This window comes from Corvus brachyrhynchos, unplaced genomic scaffold (assembly GCF_000691975.1).
Source record: "Corvus brachyrhynchos isolate BGI_N302 unplaced genomic scaffold, ASM69197v1 scaffold5, whole genome shotgun sequence".
Lineage (NCBI taxonomy): Eukaryota > Metazoa > Chordata > Aves > Passeriformes > Corvidae > Corvus > Corvus brachyrhynchos.
Window position 1 is genome coordinate 10461430 of NW_008238321.1, and position 23646 is coordinate 10485075.

A 23646-nucleotide genomic window follows, 5' to 3' on the forward strand; every position below is an offset into this window, starting at 1 on the left:
GAAATCTGCCCTGGAGGCAGGAGCTCACAATTCAAAGCTGATTTGGAAGGATTTGGGAATCTGCTCTCTGGCTTCTGTTTTAATTGTTGTTTAGCTGTAAACATTCCCTCAACCCCGACTGCATGGCAAATATCAAAATCAGAATAATTAAATGATTGCAAGTCCCAATGAAGATCCTAAATAAGCAAAAGTCATTCAAAGCAGCTGGCTTCAGGACCACATCAGGCCTTGCTATCTATGAGACTGCGGCTTAAAAATGAGATACACTTTTCTTCCAGCTCCCCAAATCATAGATAACAAACAGATATTTAAATATCTCTTCTGTCTAGGCAGAAGTAGTAATATCACTACATTACTACTCAGCATGTAGTAATACAGTAAGTGTGCAGGAGTCATGGTTATTTTGACCATTCTCTCTTCCAATTAGTATTTATTTTGAAAAAACAGATCATAGCATTCTGTGCAGGTGCTGTGAGGTAATGTGTGCTAGTAACCCAATACAAGATCATCTCTTTCTCATGCAAGGTCATGCACATACTGGCTGTCAGGCTTTTTTCTTCTGGTGGGCCTGTTCTTTGCCTATGAAGAAAACAAAAAGGACTCTGGTCCAAAATCTGCACTCCTGGTCCACATATTCATTCCATATAAAATAAAATCTCTTTGATTTTTACTCCCACACCTACTTCAAAGACCTCACTTTGTTCTCAGGGTACACAACCCCCCAGTACTTATATTTTCTCATGAGCACAGGGACCTTTCCATAGAGGCAGGGACAATGTGACATCGAGACCGTGAGAAGCCATCGCTGCCCCACTCCTCCGTGGAGAGCTGTGATTTGGGTCAAGGCCGCTCTCTTTGCTGCTTGAAATGAAGATGAGTAGAGCAGGAGGACAACTCTTGGAAGGTTCTAGTAGTATATATCCAGAGACTACCATCCCTGTCAGAAGGGATGGATGTTTCAACAGCCAGTCAGCCAACTTCACGCTGAAATTAAAGTTGTCAGTCATCAGGTGGCCTGCTTGGTAGATAAGTGATATTACAGTTTCACATACCCAGGCTTTTTCCATTGGCCAGAGTTTGATGCAGAATCCTTGCTGGCATGCCATTGACACATAAAATGTAGCAATTATTGCTAGCATTTTTATTCTCAAGGTTTTTTGGCACATTGAGTTCAGATTCCCATTTGCTTGGTTTGATGCACGTAAACAATCCAATTTTTCATCAGTTCTGCTCAAGAGCTCATCAGTGATTGCATATGGGTGTAATCAAGTAAGCATCGTTTACTAAATCCAAAGCTTAGTTCTTCATTTCCATCAGTTCTCACTTCTTTTTATACTTTCTAGAACAGCTCCATATTTTTAAATAGCGTTAGTCAGGATTCTCTTTTGTTTGTTTGTTTTAATCTTACTGATATCATTTCAGTGGTTCTTTTTTTACTGCTTGAAGTGTAATTCCACTTTCCCCACATAATTTCCTTGCAAAGCCAGATGGGCAGAAGTGGTTCCATGCCATGCTGAAACCCTCCATCCTATTTATACAAGATAAATCTTGTTGCTAAACAATTCTGAAGAACGTGTTCACTATATAATATCTACTGAATTTGTCAATCAAGTCATTCTTATTTCATCTTTCATCATTCTGCTGTTCTCTACACACTTGTTGTGGAGAAGGGGGAAAAAACAAAGCTGTAGAGAAGATGATGACAGGAATCTTGTGAGACAGATGAATTTGTCTACCATTGTTTTCCGCTGATGGTGACAAAGAGATTTATGGGTTTTTTTGGTCACTCTTTTTTTCTCTTCTCCCAGAGGCACACAGAGCTGCCTTGGGTTAAGCAGAAAAGCTGCTGGTGCCAGTGCTGAGGAGCAGAGTGCAACCTCTGGTGCTGTGTGTCAGGTCTCCCAGCTGACTTGTGTGCTCAGGATTCCGTGTGTCTAAATACTCCTGATGTGCATCTCTGGAAATACATGTGTGGAAAAAATACATTTCTTTCATTAGGAGAGCACACTGGAGGTTTTGGGAGGAGGTACTTGTAGCAAGTTATCTGTGCTACATATCGGATATCTTTATTCAAGTACAGCTCTTCAAAGCAGCCTTTCAAAGGGGCAGAAATTCCCATTGTGGTGCTCAAAGACAGAGGCTTCAAGGAGAGGGAGTGAAAACCCTCCCTGTGCAGTCAGGCATCTCAGCAGACATGAGCATTTCTCCCTCCTTCGTGCTTGCCTGTTGCTGCCCTGCTATGCTGATCACACTTCTGAAGGCTGACTGTACTTCTCATTTAGTTCAGTGGCAAAAACCCATTAGCACAAAGACAGAGGCTGATTTTTCTTTACCCGTTTGCCTCCTATGTCTTTCAGAGGTTTTTAGCTCAGCCTCCTCTCTTCTTTGTGTCATCACCACTCTCAGAGATCAAGAGAAGGACAACTTGGGCTGTGCAGCACTAACAAAGCATCAGTTTTTCTGCTCGGGCTTTTGCCCCAGCCCACGTGCCCAGGAGTGAGGCTGAACACCAGAGCCTCTGCCTGGATAGGAGAAGATGTGCTGGGAAATTTCCAAGGCTTTTCCTCTCTGCTACAGGTACTTTCATGCACGCCTGGATCAGCTCTGTTCCTTAATTGAAATCATCCTGTCCTCAGCACGCTTAATCCTCTCCTTCGTGGGAGTCCCTTTCCCTCCCTGAGCTTTCTGCTAGCGTGTTTGCAGCTGAGTGTCACTGTTATGGGAAGGGGCACACGCTGCCTTCCACTTTTTAATACCTCTTTCAACTGAAATAGAAAGCTTTTCCCCATAGGCCTTCCTATTTCTCCCATTTTCTGCATAAATGCTGTATGAAATGCTGGGATCTCCCTCATCTGGACCCAAGTGCTTTGTGATGAGTGATAAAAGATACCTTAAAAATTATCTGTTCTAGTGCAGTGGAAAAGACTTCTGCAGTTTTGCTTTTTTTCCCCTTGCCTGAGACAGTCTCTCCCCATTTTTACTAATCTTGATTTGAAAGTGCTTGAAATTCTCCTTTCAAAAACAAAAATGGAGTCTGAAAAAGAGCACCAGTTCCTCCTGTCTTAAAGGATCCAACTCCCCAGATTCCCTTGATGATAGTTACTTTATTTGTTTTACCATAATTCCTTGTTCATTCTTGCTATTCTCTTTTTTCTTTTGCTGGGCTATGGTGCAGGACTGCTGTTTCAAGGTTCGCTTACAGTAGCAGCCAGGAAATCATGTTCTCTCCACAACACTCAGAGTTTCCAGCTCCCAAAGGTCATCTGTAGGAAAGTCTGTGTGAGGAAGTACAAGAAAAGGTCTGGAAATGATTATCCAAATCCGTGTAACTGGTTCATGGAGGCCACACAAGAATAGCCATCCCTGTTGGGTTTAAGATGGAGAAGGGAAGAGATCTCCTGGCTCATGGCTTTCCATATTAAGCAAGAAGAGTGTTGTGACAATTAGCAGAAGTACAAACTGAGCTTGTACTTCTCAAATTACTCATTTTCACCAGCTCTGAGGCCCTGATTCAGCAAAGTGACACAGCTGAAGTCACTCTCTCCCAGCAAGTCTCACCAGCCCAGCTAGAGCACGGCTCTAACCCAAGCCTTCCCTTGCTAGCACAATTAGAGAAAATACCCTGATCTCTTTGACTGCTTCTTAAAATAACTTCAAAGGGATTTTTATATGGAGAATTTCATGTGGGGAAACACTGCAACCAAACAGCCAGGTGTTTTAAGAGCCTCATCTCAGAGGAGTGGCTGTGTTTTCTGCATTATGATCTTGGTAGAGCCTTTATTGTAATGTTCTAGAGGTCAGGTTGAAAATCCTGATTTGCATCTCAAATCCTTGCTTATAACCCAATAACAAAGTATTTTTTCAGCAGTTTGCCAGTGCAGTGATTTGTTACTTGACTGTACAGGTACTTAATATGAATAGTTAATACAATTTGAGTGCTGTATTAGGGAAAAAGACATGTCGTTTGTAGGGCAATGTGGTGGAAAATCCTCTCGTAGGAAGAAAATAACTTAGCATTTTTAGTGCTGGATGAGCTAGTCATGTAAAAATGGTATTGGAAACGTAGAAATCTGCCATTCTTTTATGCTATTTCCTTCACAGTCATTATTTATGCCCCTGTTATCTTAGTCTGCAGTTATATGTTTAGTAACTGTATGTTAGTAACTGTAGTAGAAAAGGTACCTTTACCTTTATGGACTGTTCAGCTTGGGTCCTGCACAGCATAAAAATAGAGCTTATCTATTCATACTGTCTTATATCAATAGGCTAAGACATCATGTTTTTGTCCTCCCCACTCATCTTTTACCATGGAAAAATGATAATTAGTCAGAAGACGTAGGGAACAGCACAGTGGAAAGTCCTTATGAGTAAAATATGGAAAAAATGTGACCTTAATAAAGCAAAAAATAAAAGAAGTTGGAAGCCTTAAGCATCCCTTAAATAGTTTGTTTTTACAGCTGCAAAAAGGGTGGAAGAATAGATTGATAGAGGCAAGTTGGACAATGGTTAAACAACATAAAAGAGTGTTCACACATTAACACAGCGTGGGTTTCCTCTCTGGGTTTCAGGTATGAGAGTGTGCATCCCACACAGACGTGGTAAATAACCCAGGGCAGTGGTGGCTGAGGTGTCTCCGTGGGTAGGTCACAACCCAAGAGCTAAATGAGCACAACTGCAGCACTTCTGGGCTAACCAGGTGGCCATAAAAACCTGACCTCTTGCTGCTGGGTGTTTGCATTGTTCGTGGCCAAGAGAGGTTGTTTACTCAACAGAGTTAAAAATCTGTGATTGTTGTTACAGCTTTGTTCAGCGAAAATTACAGAGAATTGTTTCCCAAGACTGTGTTAGAGCTGTGTTTGATCACACTGATTGCTGGTGCTTTAACAACCATTGGTATTAACAATTACTCATAGTTGCTGGCACTGTTTGAAAAACTTCTCTTGCCTCACACAATTTGTTGACAAAGAAGGCTGTTCTCTGCTAGGTCTCTTGACCTGAAAAGCTCTCCTCTCTTTTTAAGTTTTGTAAGTAAAATTTCAGATGCATGTAAGCAAATGCAAGGAAAAAGGGACAGTGATTTATTTGGGTTTTTTAAAAGTTGAAATTCAAGTGAAGCACATTTTATGTATGAATGTCTCGATAGAGATGGACCAAGATTTCTTTTGTTGTTTTTCAGATAAAGTGAGTTGACATTATAAAATTGCATCTTCACTTTGACAGCAAAACCATATCCTGCCCAAGTCTGGCTATTATCTCAATATGATGACAAGGTTTTCATGTCACTCCATTCTTTGAGAAACAAGTGTCAGCTCACTTTGACTCACCACTGAGTCAAAATACAAGTTCACTTCAAAGGCATCCTGCCAGAGCCCCAGACACAGAGGCTGTGAGTGAAGCACAGTGACCCTGCCATGCTCAGTCAAGCTGTGATTTTACAACAGCAATGACATGCCCGTGTTAGCTGGCAACAGATAATTCCTGAGTATCTGAGCTGTGGCTCTAAGGTGTAATTTAAGGATTTTTTTTTTCATAAGCAAAAAGTATTAATCAGGGATGTTGGCTTCTGTGATTTTAAACAGTTTGTTAAAAAAACCCAACACCTCACAAACCTTTGAACTGGCCTTTCTCCCTGATTCTATTTAAGAGCTCAAATAACTCTCTTGAACAGGACTTTCCCAGGTCAAGTCTCAAGTGAATTCCCCCATTTATACCTCCTCACTCTCCCTGACCCTTTGCCATCACCACCTCCGTGTCAAACTGCCCATCACCCAGCACAGCCACGCTCCTGTTATTGATGCGCTCGGTGGTTTGGGTGCAGTGATACAAAGGGAGCACAACCCCACTGACCCGTGACTGTGTTTTCCAGAGCTCCCTCTCTCACCAGCCACTGCCTGGTTTCACTTCTGAGAAACTGGATCAGATAAAAGTTCAATTGTTTTGCACTGAATTGCAGCGAAGCAGCGCTGTGAGTTTAATTAAACTCCTAACTCGAAGCCTCTGATGAAGGTGCTCGGGAGCAGACAGTGGAAATAAAACAAATGATGGCAGAGTTGTTCCTATCAGGGCTGAGGTGTTCTGCACAAGGGAATGGTGTACAGAGAACATCTCTGCAGCTCACTGAGCCCACAACCTCTGTGATCCAGAGCACAGGGAGCAGGGATATAAACTGGAAAAGGTCACACGTGTTGGGTTGGACCTGTACAAATTACTTTAGAGGGAAACTTTGTCCCATACAAAAGATCAGCTTAGGTTAGAACACAAAGCTAATTTTTCAAAGTTTTTAGTGAATTTCGAGAGCAGAGACCATGTTCTGGCTTGTTGAACCATGTCAGATATAATCTGTAAGGATTTTAAAGAAAAGATTCCTAGAGGCATTTCCTGGATAACAACAAATCTCCCAAGTGGGCTTGAATCTGCAGAAGAGGAATCCACTAAACCCACTAAATTCATGGTTGCTTACTTATTGACCAAAGCCCCTGGGCTGTTTCAGCTCCTGTGTTAGCCTGGGAAGGTGGGGCTGAAGGTGTGAATTTAATTTCTCTGGCAATCCTGTCTCTGTCTCAGGCTTTTCGTGGCTGATGCAAATCTGAGCTATGGGCAGCACAACGGTGAGGGTGACTGAGCACTGGCATGGGCTGCCAGAGGAGGTTTTGGGCTCTCCATCCTTGGAAATATTCAAAAGTCATCTGGAAACAGTCCTGGCCACTGACTCCGGGTGACTGCTTGAGCAGGAGGGATGGACCAGATGACCTCCACAGGTCCCTTCCAACCTCAACCATCCTAGGGACTGGAGCAGCATCCTCTGCAGAACAGGCTCAGAAATCTCTGTTCACTCCTGTGATGATGAGCTACTCTGTTCACCCCCCATTTCCTGAAGTGCATCTGCTTTTAGGTGGAAAGTCTAGGAAATGAGTGACTATCACGCTGGCAGGTGGATGCTTTGGGGAAGTACAAATGCTGCTCCAAAGGAACAGAGAAGTCTTATTCTGCTTTAACCTCTCCTCTTCTGCCCTGCAGAGAATCAGTGGGGTGTATCCAGCCAATGGGTCACCTCTGTGGATGTCAGAAGAGGGTGAATACTTAGGAATTATTATTTGGTTAATTTTACATCTTTTCTTCCCTTTGGCCACCTAAAATTCTACTGAGCAGAAGACAGCTTCCCTGGAAATGAGTCATCCTAGCAAACCCTTCTGTGAACAGCTTTTGGGCTGGAGTATATGATACAGATAATTTACAGCGTTTGCTGTTCAAGACTGTAACTGTTTTTATTGGGCCTTTCAGTCTTGGGCAATACTATGATGCTCTTCCTGGAGGGACAGTAAATAAATCAGATGTTTACCATGATGAATCAAACATTATGACTTTTAAAAGCTTTCTTTTCTGAAAGTATTTGCTGTCTTTGGTTGAAACATATTGTTCATGCCAACACATTTCCTAAGAAGCCTGCAAAAAAACCCAAAGACAAAACAAAGGAGGAAACATATGTTTTAAAATGGGAGAGTGGCTCTTCTGAAAACATTTATATGTCTAAGTCTCCAAATATGAGCAATTTTTTCATTTTATTGAGACAGACTTGCAGCCCAACTAGATTTGACATGAATAGTAAGAAAGACCCTCTGAAATCTGGCACTACAGGAGAAACAACATGTTTGTATCCAAAACATCCAGAGGGGAATTATGCAAAGAGATTAGTCATCACTGGAGCAAAGTCTTAACTTCAAGAGCTGATTTTCGCAGGGCCACAGCACCAACTTCTCTTCCTGTGCGTGTTCCCTTGTGCAACAGGAAAAGGCTTTTACCACCCTGCAACTGATGCTGGCTGAGACTTGACTCTGATCCAAACCAAAACAAATATTTGTGCATTTGTGAATTGCAACAGCACAGAGCTGACCTGAGGCTGGCCATGAAATACCAGCCCAGGCTGGTAACCAGCAAGACATCGAGCCCTGACTCAAGAGCTGAGCTGACCCATCAGCTGTGCCTTCAGCTGGCCACACTCATAACAATATCTGCTTTGCTGGATGGAAGTAAAACAAACACAGCCTGAATGCCTGCATAAACTGAGATGATTCAGGATTGCTCTGTCACAAACCTACTGTGAACTTTCAAATATTGACGGACAGCACCCGTTTCTGGAACACACTAAAAGTTGTAATTATAAAACAGCTTGTGGTTGCAGAGAAAAGTCTAAAATCGTGGTGCAGGGGTATATGGGTGGCTGAGAAATTGAGAAATAATAAGAAAAAATCAAATTAAAGGAACCACAGGCTATGTTAGTTTTAAAATATTCATGGCTTTGAAAGAAATTTGGGAATGGTCAGACTCTTAAAGCAGAGATTACAGAGTCTGCTAGCTTAACTTTCTGGCAGTAGGTGTTGACAACAAGGGCATAAAGTTGTTCATAATATTAGAAAAATAGGCAAAGCATAATTTAGTATGTTCTGTGGCTTCTATTGATTATTTCTGGGCTGGAAAACAGTCCATAAAGGAGTTAATGCAATTACTACAGAGGCAACTCCACTGTTTGTGCTTTCTGCTGCTGGAACCATTCCTTGTCCCTTGATAGGACAGAGCCGACTCCTGCTCTATCTGGAAAAGGAGAGTTTCCCATCTGTGTTGCCTCCCACCTCAGTTTAACTCCTGTGAGCTGCTCAGGGAGTTCCCTTCTGCCTCCTGATCCTGGTGGATGGCAGGTTTTGGGCTTCGTGCTTTCTCTTCCCCCTGCTCTGCCTGACCCAGGGAGCAGCCCGGGATGTGCAGGCAGGGATGGCATGGGAGCATCTCTGGGCACTCAGCCACACACAGGGAAGAGCAAAGCAAAACGAGGGGGTGTTCAACATCCTGGGCCATGCAAGGGCTGGAAATGATAGTTCATTAACGACAGGGAAAAGAAAACAATTTGGTTTTCTGAATCGCCCCTCAGCAGGTGGGAAGGGGTTTCCAGTGGGCACAGACACACTGCTCCCTTGGGAAAGGGCTCTGTGGAGCAAAGAGCTTGTCCCTGCATGCTGGGGGGACAACACACCTGGGCAAAACGGCTGCAGGAAGAAAAGAGAAAGAAAGTGACATTTAAAAAACCAAAACTGAGAAAGGAAGCTCAAAGAGGAGGAATGATGGCAGTGCTGTCAGGAGCCAGCGACCCAAAGACATCCGTCTTATCCGTGCGAGACGAGGGGATCTGATAACACACAAGGTGATTAAAAGCATTGTCTTTGCACTCTGTCCTGTGTCCTCTAACAGGTGTATGAGAAACCTGCAACTCCTCAGCTGCTGTTTGGGGCTGTCAGCCCAAGGAGCTTTCACTTCCCATTCATTACTGCCTCGGTGAGCTGCCGGGAAGCCACGGAGCACAAAGCAATGCCACTCATGCTGCTGTCGCTCCTATTTTCTGCTCCATGAGCCACAGAGGAGCAAAGCAATGCACGAGGAGGACACAGCAACCAGGCTGTCTGGGCACCTCGTGACAGCTGAGATTTACCCTCCTCTAAGGCAGCTGATGGAAGAGGTTATGGCTGGGTTGCTCTGCGTCGGTACCATTTGGATTTGGAGAATTCACTGTTTGGGGCTCGTGTGTTTTATTGAGTAGCAAAAAAAAAAAATCCTTGATTTTTCTGCTGTGCTGCACAAACATTTCTGATGAGAGGTGCAGGGCTGGCAGATGCCTGCAGAGTGAGGGAGAGCCTTCCTGCACGTGCTCCAAATGGGATTGGGCTGCCACGTGCCTTTCTTGCCTGCATCGCTGCAATTGACCATTTTGCCTGGTTTTGGAAAACAGCAGGAGATTCCTTTCCCCTGATTAAATGAATAATTAGATCTATTTCAGTATTTACAAGAGACTGCTAAACACTATAATTTCAAGAAAGCCAGGAGAGCCACCTCACTTGGGGTGATGCCACAAGTGGGGTGTTGCCCTGTGGGTGGGAGTGAAGAGCCTGGCTCAGGGCTGTACCTGGGACTTTCTCAGTCTGCTTGAGGGTAGTAAATCAGCTTCTTAAATGTTGTTCTGACTGCTCAAAGTTCAGGCCCAGCCTAAGGTCCTCCATTTGCAAAAGCATCTTGTTTCCGAACATGTCCTTTAGCCAGTCACTGTGTCCTGCCCATGCTGTGGGCAGCTGGGCAGTCCAGGCCAGCACCTGGTACCTTCTAGAAATCGTTTTCCACCTGGCACCTTCATGCTTCAGGGGTGTGCTGCAGCCAGGGCAGTTTCTGTGGAAATTAGTGTGCATCTCTTGGTTTTATGCTGCTTTCTCACAACCCTGTGCTTCTGTGGCTTTTATGTTGCAGCACTGGGCCCCTGCTCCCACCTGTGAGACTGAGCCATGCCTGTGCTTGCAGACTTGTTGCTGCAGTGTGACCTATGGGGCTTGGCTTTGAAGAGGCTTTATTGATTTGTCACTGAGGAGGGGAGTGATAAGCCATCCTTCTGGCTGGCCGAGGTCTCTGTGTCTGTAGCCTCAGCACGGCATCTGCTGCAGTCCCATTTTCTGCAGAGAGGTGAAAGTCAAACGTCTTTCTGAAGAGTCTCAGGGTTTGCAGGCCAAATCTCATAGCTCTTTTCAGCAGGCAGTAAAAACAAAATGTGAGCTCCGTAGGTTTGGGATTTGTTACTTGTCCGTGACTCTGGGCATGGCAGGACCTCGATCTGCACAGGGGGACCTGACACATCACCTTGGGATACCTCAGGGCAGTGGAAATGCAGTCCTTGGGATGTATTTAAGGTGCCCTGCCAAAGGGAAAAAAGTTGAAACATGAGATGTTGTGATTGTATTTTTTTTTTCTTGGACAAAAACTATTTGAGGCAAATTTGTGAAACAGTTTCACACAGGAAAGCTGGTCAAAACTTGGAAAAGAAAACAAAGTAATTTAGTCCCTTTTTTTTTTTTTTCCAGTCCAAAATATCTGATTTTTAAATGTGTCCATGATATTTTTATCATTTTTTTTCCTGGATCAAACAAACCAACAGTGTTTCAGCTTGAGGCTAAGCAAGAAATCTTTGATTAGCCCCAAATGATGGTGTTTTGTTGTTCAGTATTTCATTTTCCTGAGGCCAGCAACACAATCATTTGGCATCAATCAAGAAAAAAATGCTTTCAATTCTTTGCTCATTTGTGGTCTGATAGATCCTCCCTGCTTTCCTACCAGTTTGGTCTGTCACACTGTGGGACCTCCACATTTTCAGGGTTTGTGCCTCCGAGGCTCTAGAACTGGAGAAGCCTGAGGCACCCCTTCCTGTCCTGTCTGATCCCAACACCCACTTTGTTCTAACCATAGTTCCCCTTCCCCCCATGCAGCATGAAGGAATCACACCCAAATACAATAAGAATATTTAACTTTCCATTGCTTCAGGCTGCAGTAATTAAAAAAAAAAAAAAAAATCACTTCTGAGAAGGAATTTATTCCATTGTTATTCAGAATTGGAGTAGTAAAAATAATAATGATGAAAACAAATACTAATAGCCAGACAGGGCCAGTGCCAGGGGCAGGCAAAAATCACTGCCAGGAGCAGCAAAAGAGCTGTGACCCAGCTGTTCTGTGCCCTGGCTAGCAGATGTCTCCTTTGCCTGTGGAAAAGCCCTGGAAAGCTCATGCTGCTGCTTCAGAGAGAAAGAGAAAAGGCTGGGGGGCACCAGTGGCTGCCAGATCCCTCCCAGTCCTCTCACCTTAGGGGGGTCAGAAACTCTTGTGTGAAGCCTTTGAGCTGCTTCCCCTCATGCAGTGTTTTGCACCCAGGAGTTTTATCAACTCCCCTGATAATCCCTAAATCTGAGAACAACAAAACAGGGCATGCCTCAGACTTACATCTTGGAGCATTTTGCAAATAAATTGGAGGGTTTTAATAATTCCCTTTAACACAGGAAGCTGGGTAAAGGAAGGGTTATTTTTCTGACCCAAATGATTCTACCAGGCAAAGCTGACTGCAACGTTAGTCTTCATTTATCGAGCCATGATAGCATCCAGGAGTTGATAGCAGTGTCCATATTCCCATCCTATAGATAAGAAATAGGATAGTCCATCAAAGTGTTTATTTGTACAGCAAGCTAGAAGTGTTACCTATTTTTGAGTGTTACTTATTTTTGGGTGGTGTTTTCAGGGTGGGGGGAAGGGGAAAGAGTTAATTTATAATAAGTCATGCAAATCCTAATGTGGTCAGCGCAGAACCTCAAACCTGGTGAGCACTCAAAGGTTCTGGTGAGCATTCAAAGGTTGTAACCCAAGTGTGTAACCTAGTGCAGGGTTTTTCTTTTTTCTTCTTCCCCCCAGGACACAACAAAATCTCAAGAGATGTCAGACATGGGCAGGGCAAACAGCTGATCTCTATTTGCACTTTGGGTGTAGCTCTCCGTGGGTGGGTTTTTCAAAATGTGTCTAAAATTGCAAAGGAACACAAGTGCAGAAAGCTCCTGGGAGCTGTGCTAAACCACTTCCCTCATCTGGATTGACTTAACAAGATCAAATACATGTGAACAGGATGAGGACTCACAGGTTTCAACTGCTGCTCAGGAAATTCAGGTTAAACATTAGGAAAAACTTTCTAACAGTGAGGGCCGTTGCATATTAATAGAAATTGCTGTGGGAGGTTGTGTACCCAGTGCCACTGGAGGCTGTTAAGAACAGGTTAGAAAAACATCTGTCAAGAATGATGTAGGCAGAGTTGGTCTTGGCTTGGGGAAGAATTATGAATTAAACGAAGCCCCAAGTTCCCTTTCAGCCCAATTTTCTCTGCTTCTGCAGTATTGCATAGTAGTGGTTGACAGATAAATTATAATATTGCAATTTTTTTTTCTTTTTTAAAGTATATACTTTGAGTTCTCTCTTCAATGTAGCACAAATACAGGTTTCAGTCAGGAAAGGTCCAAAAATAAACAAATCTCAGAATTATTGAACAGGCAAGCAGGAGCAGCACCCTTTTTTTTTTCTTTTTTTTTTTTTAAGGGAATAAATTTTCAATCGGGAAAAAAGAGGAAAAAATGAGGCCCCAAAGAAGATGCATCAACTTGGAGATGAGGATAGTTATATTAAGAAAATAAATCTAAAGTGTATCAAAAGTTCATACCTTTGGGGAGAAAAAAGCGGGAAAGAAGAGAAGGAAAAGCACAGATATCATTAGGACAAAACCCTAGAAAAGGAAAAAATCCTAAACAAATTAAATTATACATCTAATGAGCACAAACAGACATCTTCTTTCAAAAGAGATTTAACCCAATTCTTCAAAGAAACAAAACCCAGCAGTAATTAGTAAGTGCTTTTATCTCTTCTGGATTACAGTACCCAATAAAGCTGAATTCCTAGAGGTGATGTTCCTCCTCCCAGAATATGAATCATTAGAAGATGTTGTGCAAGGCTTTTCCTGCCTCAGCCCAATAGGATGCCACCAAAGTCGGACAGCTTGGGCTGTGCTTATTCTGCATATCAAAAAATCAGCTGTGGCCAGACCCCAAACGCAGAGATGAGAAAAAGAAACTGAGACTTTTCCTTTGATGTTCTTTGAGTTATGAATCAGGCCTTAAAATCCTGCTGGTCTCCTGTGTTTTGACACAATACTAAAGTTTTGTAACTTCTTCAGCAGAGTGAAGCCGGAGGGTAACGAGGGAAGGAAATGTGGTAAGTAATAACATTTATATTCTGTTGCTTTGCTTGGGTGCAAGTGCCCCGGCCACATAAAGCAAAACCAGGCCCCTGTTTAGAAAGTGCACGTTGTGCTATGGCCCAGACAGGTAATTCCATGTCCTCCAGAGTGCAGACCTGTATTTCACATCCCTTGAAAATGCAACTCCAGCACTCTCAGGAAGAGGAGGAGGCAGATCCCTGTCATAACCCCAAGGCCTGGGAAAAGCTCTTATTTACTCTTTGTGGAAATTTCATGCCAGGACTAACCCACAAGTGACTTCTGCTTGCCACTGAGCAGCTTTTTTTGTGACATGAATAAATACTCCATAAATCCCTGATGGAAAACTCGTCATGTCTCACACAGAGATGTGCTCAGGCACCAAGTATTTCAATGTGTATTTGACTTTTCTTTCTGCCTTTGAAGTTTCCAGAGCATCCTCTGATCCTGCAAGGGAGATGGGAGGCTGGTGGTCCAGGAGGGATTTGCCCCCAAGTGTGGCCATGGTTTTACCATGCAGAGATGGGCATAGAGGGTGGGAAAGCCCAGCTAAGCTTGTGCTTTCTGCCATCCTTTGGAAAAAAAACCCAGAAAAATGAATCATCACAGAAATATAGGTCAGGGTGGAAAAACACAACTCAGGAAGGTTTTCAAACTACTTCAGAAAAAATGAAGATCAATTCCTGTGCTACTGCCTTTTGACTTTGCAGCCAGGAGACGTGGTACTGGTAACCCAAAATCTGCATGCTGAGCTGAGTGGATGTTAAGCACTCAGATAAAGAGGGGCAGACGTTGCCAAAAATTTTCTCCAGCCAATTCTTTCAGCCCAAACATTCTCATTACTCTTCTATGGATTCAGACGTTTCCCAGTGGGTAGCTTCTCTTCCTTTAGTTCCCATGTTCCAAGAGACAAAGTTAATCTGTCTCCACAGAGGTGCCCAGGCTCTGTGCTGTCAGCAGGGTTCATATCAGTGCTATTAATCATCTGGTAGTTGCTGTTCTTTCATTTCCTTCTGCTAGCTCGTGTTCTCAGCTGTCCTCCTCTGCTCTGAGGCACACATCTCTCTGCCTGACCTGCATGGGCAGCAGCGACAGGCAGCTCCAGGCTCTGTGTGGGAAAGGACACCTGCTGGTCCTGGGGAGGTTTAGCTGCGCCTGGGATGTGGGGCAGCTCCAGCCACCACAAACTCCTCACCAGGAAATCAGCTCCTGCTGTTGGATGGCATTTCAGAACTGAAAAGTTGTGCCTTGCCCAAGCTCACAGCCGTGTCCCCTTTGCTGTTGTGCCATGTTGCAGCCTCCAGCTGGGGAGCTCAGTGTTCCTGTAAAGCCCAGGAATATGCTCACCTTCCTCACTTTTTTCCTTGCATAAATACATCCTGTATAACTTTAGGTTTGGGGTGTTTTTAATCACACATCCCAGGGTAAGAAGGCGCGTTTATTTTGTCCACCACAGTTATGACACGGTTTCTCTGTAGTCTTTACGTACATCTTCCTCTTTATACTTCTATTTGTCCTTATTATTGGGATAAATCCTTGAGATTAAATGAGATTAAGTCATTTTGAACAATCTTATTCTTATTAGTATTGAGATAAATTCCTGTCATTAATAACACAGGTAATTATTGGTAATATTGCCACTTGCTGTTTATACACTGTTGTGTGTGCACAGTTCTTTCCAAACAGGTAAAAATTATTGCTCTTATTTTATTACAGTAAAATTCATACCTCTTTTCAGGAGGTTTGGCACCATCCCGAAATGCCATAGTTGACAGCAACCTGAGGAGAGGTGGGGTGAGGATGCCCTGGTGGCAACCTGAGCAGCAAAATGGGAAACAGAGGTAAGAACAGCCTGCAGCACACGTAAAACAATGCTCTTTGTGTATTGTAGATGCATCTCTGCAAGGAGGCAGCTTCCAACCAGAGGAGCCCATACATATAACACTTATGTTCTTCACTGTCACAAACTATTTGAGCCATTATTAGGGTTCATTCAGTGCCCTGGGTTGTGCATGGAGGCAGCCAGGATAACCACAGCACTTGGTCCTGCAGTTACTGTGTCTGGTATGGAGTGCTTGTCTCAAATGCCTGGGATTTTAAAATTTATTTATTTATTTATATTTCTACTCTATTTAAGCATTGTGGTATCTCTCTGATACCTTTATCGACCAAAGTGGCATTACTTTTACAACAGGAAAACCCCCCAGGTCTCATTTAACTTTGTCTGAAAAGTAAAATGGGTAAATCAAAAACGTGTACAGAATAAAGGCCGTGAAGGCAAAGGCAGAGTGTTGAGGTTTAGTGGCAGGATGTGTCTGTCTCTTGAAGCTACTTTAACTATGCTTCAAAATTAAAAAGTAGAGAGCCTAAAAATAAATTACTAAAAGCCTTTTCTTATCCCTAGGCCACCTTCAGAGAGGCAGGAATTTTGCTCAGACTACAGGTAGGTGCTATGTTGCTGATCTGTACCAGGAGCTCCCTTGTTCTGAGTCCAAAACTGATCTCAGAAGCTCAGACCAGGCCAGGTTAAGCCTCCCCAAGTCCAGCATTTCTCTGATGAAGCTGAAGTCCCGGTGAGTGGCCACTTCCTGGGCAATGAGATGCTGAGCAGTGGGACCAGGTGCTGCCTCTCTGCCACATTGCCACACTTGCTCTGTCGGCTGCAGAAGGCAGCACTCCTGGCACTGCTGCAGCACAGAGAATGCTCTCCCCTAATTACCAGGAGCATCGCTTTAAGAAGTTACAGCTTCCTGGAATGATGTGAAAAACGAACCGTTTAGAGCACAAGTGAGTAATAGGCAATTGCAGGCTGGAGCATCTTTAATCACTTTCAATTTTAAGTACACTTTTGAAGAGCGTGACTCATTATTACCTGGCAGATCATGATGAAGTTCTACATTTCTGGTAGCCTAGTTTACAAATGAAAACAAGATTTTTGTCTACAGGGTGTGCTGGTTGGCAGTTTCTTCCCCCAGAATGACCAATGGCCAACATGTTGTCAGCCAAGGTGATATTTCTGCCTGAAACTTTGGAAGGGAAGAAGCCACACCACCTGTCTGGAGTGGAGGGGAGGGATGAACCATGCTCCAGCCACAGGCAGATGCCGTCATCCTGCCCTGCAGCTTCCTGGGAGGAATGTTTGGAGCAGCAGGACATGCACAGCCGTGAGTACTGCACTCCAACTGGCCCAAAATACCTGAAGCCATGTTATTATCCCCCTTCTTACTGCGCATCTGCAAATGCCCTAAATTCATTACCAGCATGTTGATGGAAAAGTGTTTTCCTTCTAATCAAAATATTGCCAAATATGTTTTCCCACTGTATGCTCAAGACATTTCTTGCCATCAAATGGAGTTATCTTCTCCCTGCTCTTGTGGCAGTAGCAGCCTGGAGGGGAAGGGCAGGCACTGGCAGGGCACAGGGATGGGCATCTCACCCCCCCATCCCACATGTCCAGGCATTACACACTGCAGTGACCTCTTGGGGAGCAAAGCGAGAGACAGCAGCCCAAGAATCAGGCAAATTGGATGTTTTTAAATAGGATTTATGCTTCTGGAGCAGAAAAGGACAGTGTTTAAAGGACTCCCTGCACCATCAGGAACCTGGCCACGTATATGATTGGCATTTGCACTGCTAATGAGACCATTTCTATTATAATGAGCTCATTACTATTTTTACTACTATTGTATTTTGCATGTTTCACAAATCATGCAGGGAGCTGTATTGTACTTCTACTTTCTCTTTCTACCTTGGAAACTCTCAGGGCAGTCCCAGTGGCTGCATAACACAGAAGAATTAATTAACCCCTGTGGAGAGACCAAGAGGGAGTGGCTGGTCATAGCAGGAGAAGGAGAGAAAGCAGGGGATGGAGTCATGGCTGGAAACTAATTCAGTGAGGAGTTCCCATGCTGCACTGAAACCCAGTGCCAAGATGTTTTTATGAATGTATCTCCCACTCAGGAATGTCTGTGCAAAATTAGCCTGCTCCTGAGGGAACACTTGGCATATAGATTATGCTCTTTGTCAACGTTTTCTTGCAAATATTGATTTGGATCAGGTTTTGTTTCTCTGCTATTTTGCAGTATTTTGCTTTAATAAATTTTGGATATGCTAGAACAAAGACATTTTGGCTTTGTAGTAATGTTCAAGTTTCCAGTGTTGCTCAACTGGTCTGATTCACGTCCCTTGAGATGCTCCTTTCCTTTCTCAAGTTCCAAACATATGTTCAGTAGGACAGGCCCCAGAGACAGGTCTCGCTGGCTTCCAATGATTCTGTTGGCTTGGGTTGCTTTGGCTTCAGCTCCTTACCATCGGTAATTCCAGTTGGCTCCTCAGTAGCCACTGCCTCAGCTCTAACTCTCAGGGAATAGCCAACACCCTGGAAATCATCCCCTGCTATATTTCAGGCTACTTGGCTTCAACAGTGCACCACAAGATACAACTCAGAGAGAGAGGATTAAAAGGGGCAACTCTGCCCCTTTGGAAGCTTCCAGAAACCTCTGGAAGTGAAAATGAATCTTCAATGCAAATCAGCTGCTGGAAAATCACATTGCCCTATCATATGGCTGCCACTGATAGGTGTAAGCACAGCAGTTCCTGATGGAGCAGAGCAGACATCAGGATGCACAGATGTGGAGGGGGTTTAGCACTCTGAACTCATGCTGAAGGCTGTCTTTCCATTGATTCCACAAAGAGAGGACAAACCCGTGGGTTTGTGTCACGTTGGATGTCATTGACTGCAGCACCAGGATGGTTTAACCTCACCAGACAGGTGAGAGTTGTCCAGAGTGGGAATGGCCATCTGCCAGACTGCATTCCTCATCTACATATCATACCTTTGCCTTGGCCATCAGCAAGGAAGAAGGCTGTGCTTGGATTTTTCTGTTCACGGCAACTCCAGATCCAATTTTTTTCTTACCTGTAAAATTCAGATGTATTCTGAAGTCACATGTGAAGTCCAACAATTGCTTAAGAAAACTAATTTCCACCAAAGGACAAAAAAAATAGTAAATGTGTGAGTACATCTGCCTGTTGTTGGAGCTACCAAGCTGCATTTTGAATTTCGGGTCTGTTATTTTGTTAGTTTGACGTTGTATCTCTCTGACAAGCTCCTTCTGTCTCACTCATCTCCTCTGTGTCCTCTGGCTGCTGAGACATCATCACTCTTTCAAGCCCAGGGTTAGGGCTGGCTTGCTTTTAATACTCAGTAGACTTTGGTGGCATCTGGCAGTAGTACTGCCAGCTGTTGCAGAGAAGATGAAGAAAGGACAGCATCAATGTTTTCTAAAAAAAAAATAAACCCAAGCAACTGGGTGTGTTCAAAGACACTTTCTCACAAATTTATATTGAAGAAAAATTTGGATAAAAAACTTCTGTCTTTTCAGACGAACCATTTCCCTACCTTGTTTGAATAGCTCAACAAGAGCAGAGGAGAAAGAAATAATAAATATGTAGAAAATATGCTGCCTCTCCTTCAGGAATTCAGCAATTACTTAAGTGAACCTAAAGTCTGTTTTTCCCAGCATCTTAGAAATGTCTCTGTGTTGTTCTCTTGTGAGCTTTGTACTGCACTGATATTTTGTGTTTAATAACATGTGGAGTGAAATAGGAGAATTAACGAGAGTTTTGCTTCTGGCGAGATTATCTACAGAATCTGCCTTTGGCTCGATGTAACAAGTGTCTTTTCTGCAGGTGTCTGTGAGTGCCTTGCACTTTGTGACAAACTGCTCTGGGATTTGAGGTCCTGCTGCACAAACCAGCAGGATCAGCTGAGACTGGTCCCTTCCTTAGGAAATTGTACAAAGGGATAAGAAAGAGAGGGAAGCAAACCGGGACCCTTTAAACTGGTCCCATCCAACCAAATCCCAAGGGAGTTCCTCCAAAACTAATGCAAATCTTGATCTCTCCGTTTTCCCTTTCAGCTGCTCTCAGCTTCCACTTCTGTGGACAAGAGCTAATCAGGGTTTTAACATCAATAAGTTAACTTACCTCAGTGTTGTTCATTAGACTCCTTCACTTTAAACTGGAATTGGAAAGGGATATGGAGCACTTGCCATACCGCTCAAAATCTGACCCTGAGTAAAAATCTGCAATTGCACTTCAGACATTTGCTTTGGAAATCCCTCATCAAAGATTTTCCCCTGTTTTGACATTGGCATCTTTATCTGGAATAAGCTGAAGACAGTAAAAATGCCCCAATTTCAAATTCTTCAGATAACTCCCTCTCTTTGTTTTCACTTTGCTATTAAACACAGACAGAAGTAGAGTAGGGGCAAAGAAAGCAATCCAAGTTGGAAGGTTTGGCCTTTCAAGGAAGATTAAATTTTGTTTAGCTGCAAGCCTGCCAACTGTTCCACATTCAAAGGTCTGTGGGAATCACTGAGACTTTGGGGCTAGAAAGCTCAAATTCCCTTTACCAGGAAAAGAGATGGCATCATATGCAGATCCCTTGCATGAGAAGTTTGTTTCAGCCTTCATTTTCCTGGGACAGGCAAGGAAAGAATTTTGCATGTGGCCCTGAGAAAGCCCAGCAGGAACAGAGATTACAAAGACCAAGATTCTGCTCCCATCCAGGCAAGAAGAAAACTTCTGTTCAGTTTTATGGGGAAAAAAAAAAAATCTAATTTTCTCTCCTTGTTGCCCTGGAATGGAGAATTTCCTACTCTTTTCACAGGTATTTTTTAATAGATAAACAACCCATCTTTCTCCTTTCTGCAATCCCATTGGTGAGCTTCATTTGGCCAAACAAGGAGTTCAAGGTGTACCATGGGGCTCAGAGGGAGGAAAAGTGCAAGAAATCCTTCCAGGAAATAGAAAGCAAGCAACAGGATTTCATCCAAGGGCTCCCTGAATCCAGAAAACAGATGGTGATTGAGTTCTGTAGCAGCTCATCTGAAGGACACAAAAATGAAATTTTTTCCAGGAAAGTCTTCATGCCAGCAGCATGGAACTTCAAGGTAGGATGCACCAATATATTTGACTGGCTATTTATTTACTTGTGACTCAATTCCAGACTCTTTCAAAAGTAATTAATGTGGAGTGCACATGAAACCGTACTTGTTTCTTGCCATGACAGCTTTTTGTCCTTCAGCTCCTTGGCCACAGGAATTCTGCAGTTTTCAACACATGTGGGTCTTAACTTCACATTTCAGTCCTTCATTACCCTTCCCCTGCCTTCTCAATCCACAAGAGTCAGCAAAGCCTTGTGGAATGTGACTAACATTTAAAACCTAGCTGGGTGTTTCACACGCTTCCTCCTCGCTGTGAGCAGGATTTCACTTCAATTAAGAATAGACCCCCTCCCACTGACTTGGTTCCACAACCTAATTCAAGTTTTAACCCTGTGGTGCTGGTGCTGTGTATTTCCTGGCTGATTTGGGGGTTTTCTGGTAATGTATTTCTTCAAAGAGAATAGATTTAATCTATAGATTCAAACTGGGATTACTGAAAAAGGTCACCCATGCACCCCCTCAGCCCTGCTCATCCTCACAGTCTCTCATTTAATTTCAACATCACTAAAGCCTGAATTTTAATATTATTTGTTATATTTAGGGCAGATGAACTACCCGGTCAGAATAAGAGATTAGAAATTCATTTTTTAAGGCATTATGCAAAAACATAGAAAAAATTTGACCTTCGCTCAAGCACTCTGAGACCACTTGTGTGTAATTTAAAAATCAGGACAAGAATCTGAAGAGAAGAAAATGAAATAATGCTAGCAAAGATCTTTGAGGTTTAATTTTTTTTTTTTTTTCCCCCCCTGCATGAGAGATTCTGCACACAGAAACCTTGAGACAGTGGCTGGCTCCTTTGTGAATTCAGGTATTTGTACCAAACGAGATTACTCAGGAGCAGTAAGAATGACCCCAGCTGCTGTATGCTGCTAGAAACCTTTTGAATGGATAAGGACATAGTCAGTAATTACAAGGGAGGAAGAACACATGGCTTAAAGTGACCAGTTAGGAATCAATTCAAAAAAATCCTGCTGTGAAAATTTTTGTCCTTGTTTTACAGCATGTGTGGAGAAATGAAAAGCGTGTGTATAAAAATCAGCCTTGCTTCGTAAATAGAAAATAGGAAAGTTCATTCAAAAATGAATAATGTAGCCAGCATGGTATGAAATCCCACTGTTTTAAAATAATACCTAATTTAATTGCATCGATCTTTTAAAATAATTAAGAATGTGAGAATAATCAGTTTTCCTTTCATTGCAGACCTTTTTGTATGTGTTCTGAAAACATTTTTTATCTGGTTTGCTCCCACAGCTTCGGCTTTAAAGGTCGTTGTGTTTTATCAAGATATCATTTTGTGATGAGTTTTTATTATTCTCAGTGGCACTAACAGCATGCAGTGGCTGATCTTTCTTCAGAAACAGTAAAGGAAGTACGTGATTTATCCATATAACCTAAAAATAAAGGATATTCCTCTTGAATTTTAATTTAGCACTAATTAGCTGAGAGTTTTTGCATATGTATTTAGAACACAAGGAAAAGCTCTGGCCTTCTGTGTTGATTTTGTTAGTGAGTTTCAGGAAATTAAACAACTCAGCCTCAGAAAAAGAGGAAAGATGGATGCAATAAAAGCTGTAGCAACTGAAACTGTGATTTTTAGAATTCAGTGATAAGGAGAATGACACTGACACATCTCTGAGGAGTCCAGATTGCTCCTCTAGAGCTGCACACCTGAAAAGACAGCACAGAAAGCAAGTATAAAAATACTGAAACATTCTGGATTAGGGGAAGCAAATCACCCCTTGAGAAGAGACAGGCAGCACTTCCCTGTGCTCTCACGGCTGCCCACGTGCTGTGGATGGAACCGGTGCTGCAGGCAGGGCACAATTTGCAGTATTTCAAAAGGACATTGGTGTCAGGTCTTCTGCGTGAGTAGTGACAGATCTCAGGTTTCTCAGCAGCGCTGTCAGCTGTGAAACTCAACTTTTTCCTGCTTTAAATGCACCTGCAGCAGCATTGTCCCTGCTTATGGCCAGTTTTTCTTATCCAATACCAAAAGAATTGGCTACAAGAAGGAGTGAGGCTGAAAAGAGAATCGAGAGGACGGTGTCTCAGGGCACATGCACTGCCTGTTTGCTGTCCTCCTGCCTTCAACAAGGCAAAGTCAGGAGTGAATGCTGTAGAGCACTGGAAAAGTTACCAAAGCACGTCTATGGAAACTGTGTTGTCATCACAGACCCCCTGTCAGGCCCAGGTTTTGAAGCAGGGATGGCAGGACTGGATAGAGACTGTGGAATTCTTGAGTCAGTTCTCAACGCCAGCAAGGGCCCTGTGATTCACAGGGAAAAAAATGCAGCCTGTCTCTATTCAGTTCGCCATGCATAAACCACATAAAACTCTCTGCAGTGACCTCCCACGATTTTGGTTTGGTTTGTTACGGAAGATTTCCCCGTGCTTGAGCCCTGTTATGGCTGCGGTAAGAAATAGTTTACTCCAGAGCAGTTCATAGACCTGGGTGCTTGTGTTTCTTTGTTCTTAAGATACTTTGAGCATTTTACTTTTGTTCAAAGGATGTTTCTTCTTTGAGATGAAGCCATTTGCTTTGTTTTAGAGCAATTTCATATCCTCTGTTTTCTCCCCATTTTTGTAGATGAAGCGTAGGCTTGGATCAATACCCCCTCCTTGCTGCAGGGCAACATAATAACTGAAAGATGGTTTTATAATTGTTATAAGGACACAGGGATTGTTTCATTTATGCAAGGGAAATGTGTTGTTAAGTCGTGTGATGATATGAGTTGAGTGTGAGCTTTCTGTACTTGTGGCAAAATGTCAATATTCCAAAAGCATCTTACAGTCAGCAGTTTCAGAGGGCAGGTTGTTTGCAAAATAGCCTCACCACTGTAATCCAGTGACACATAAATCTGCTGCTCCCTAACTTCCAGCACTGTCCTTTCCAAATCCAGAGTTAAATGGATTCTACTCCAAGAGCTGAATCGTCACCTAAACTGCAGTGCTTGAAAGATTTGCTGTTACTGAGGAAATTGGTCTCCTACATATTTCTATTGAATAATTTCCCAAGGACCTATCTTC

At 43.1% G+C, this 23646-nt stretch overlaps 1 long non-coding RNA gene across 1 annotated transcript in view; it reads left to right on the top strand.

The window, feature by feature from the left end:
- The window catches only part of LOC108446707, a 131554-nt gene that overhangs the window by 99032 nt on the left and 8876 nt on the right, over positions 1-23646 (top strand). The window contains exons 4-9 of the long non-coding RNA XR_001861998.1: positions 13565-13602; positions 15323-15447; positions 16011-16049; positions 16552-16770; positions 18013-20562; positions 21871-21988. This is a non-coding gene — a long non-coding RNA (uncharacterized LOC108446707). The remainder of the gene's footprint in view (positions 1-13564; positions 13603-15322; positions 15448-16010; positions 16050-16551; positions 16771-18012; positions 20563-21870; positions 21989-23646) is intronic.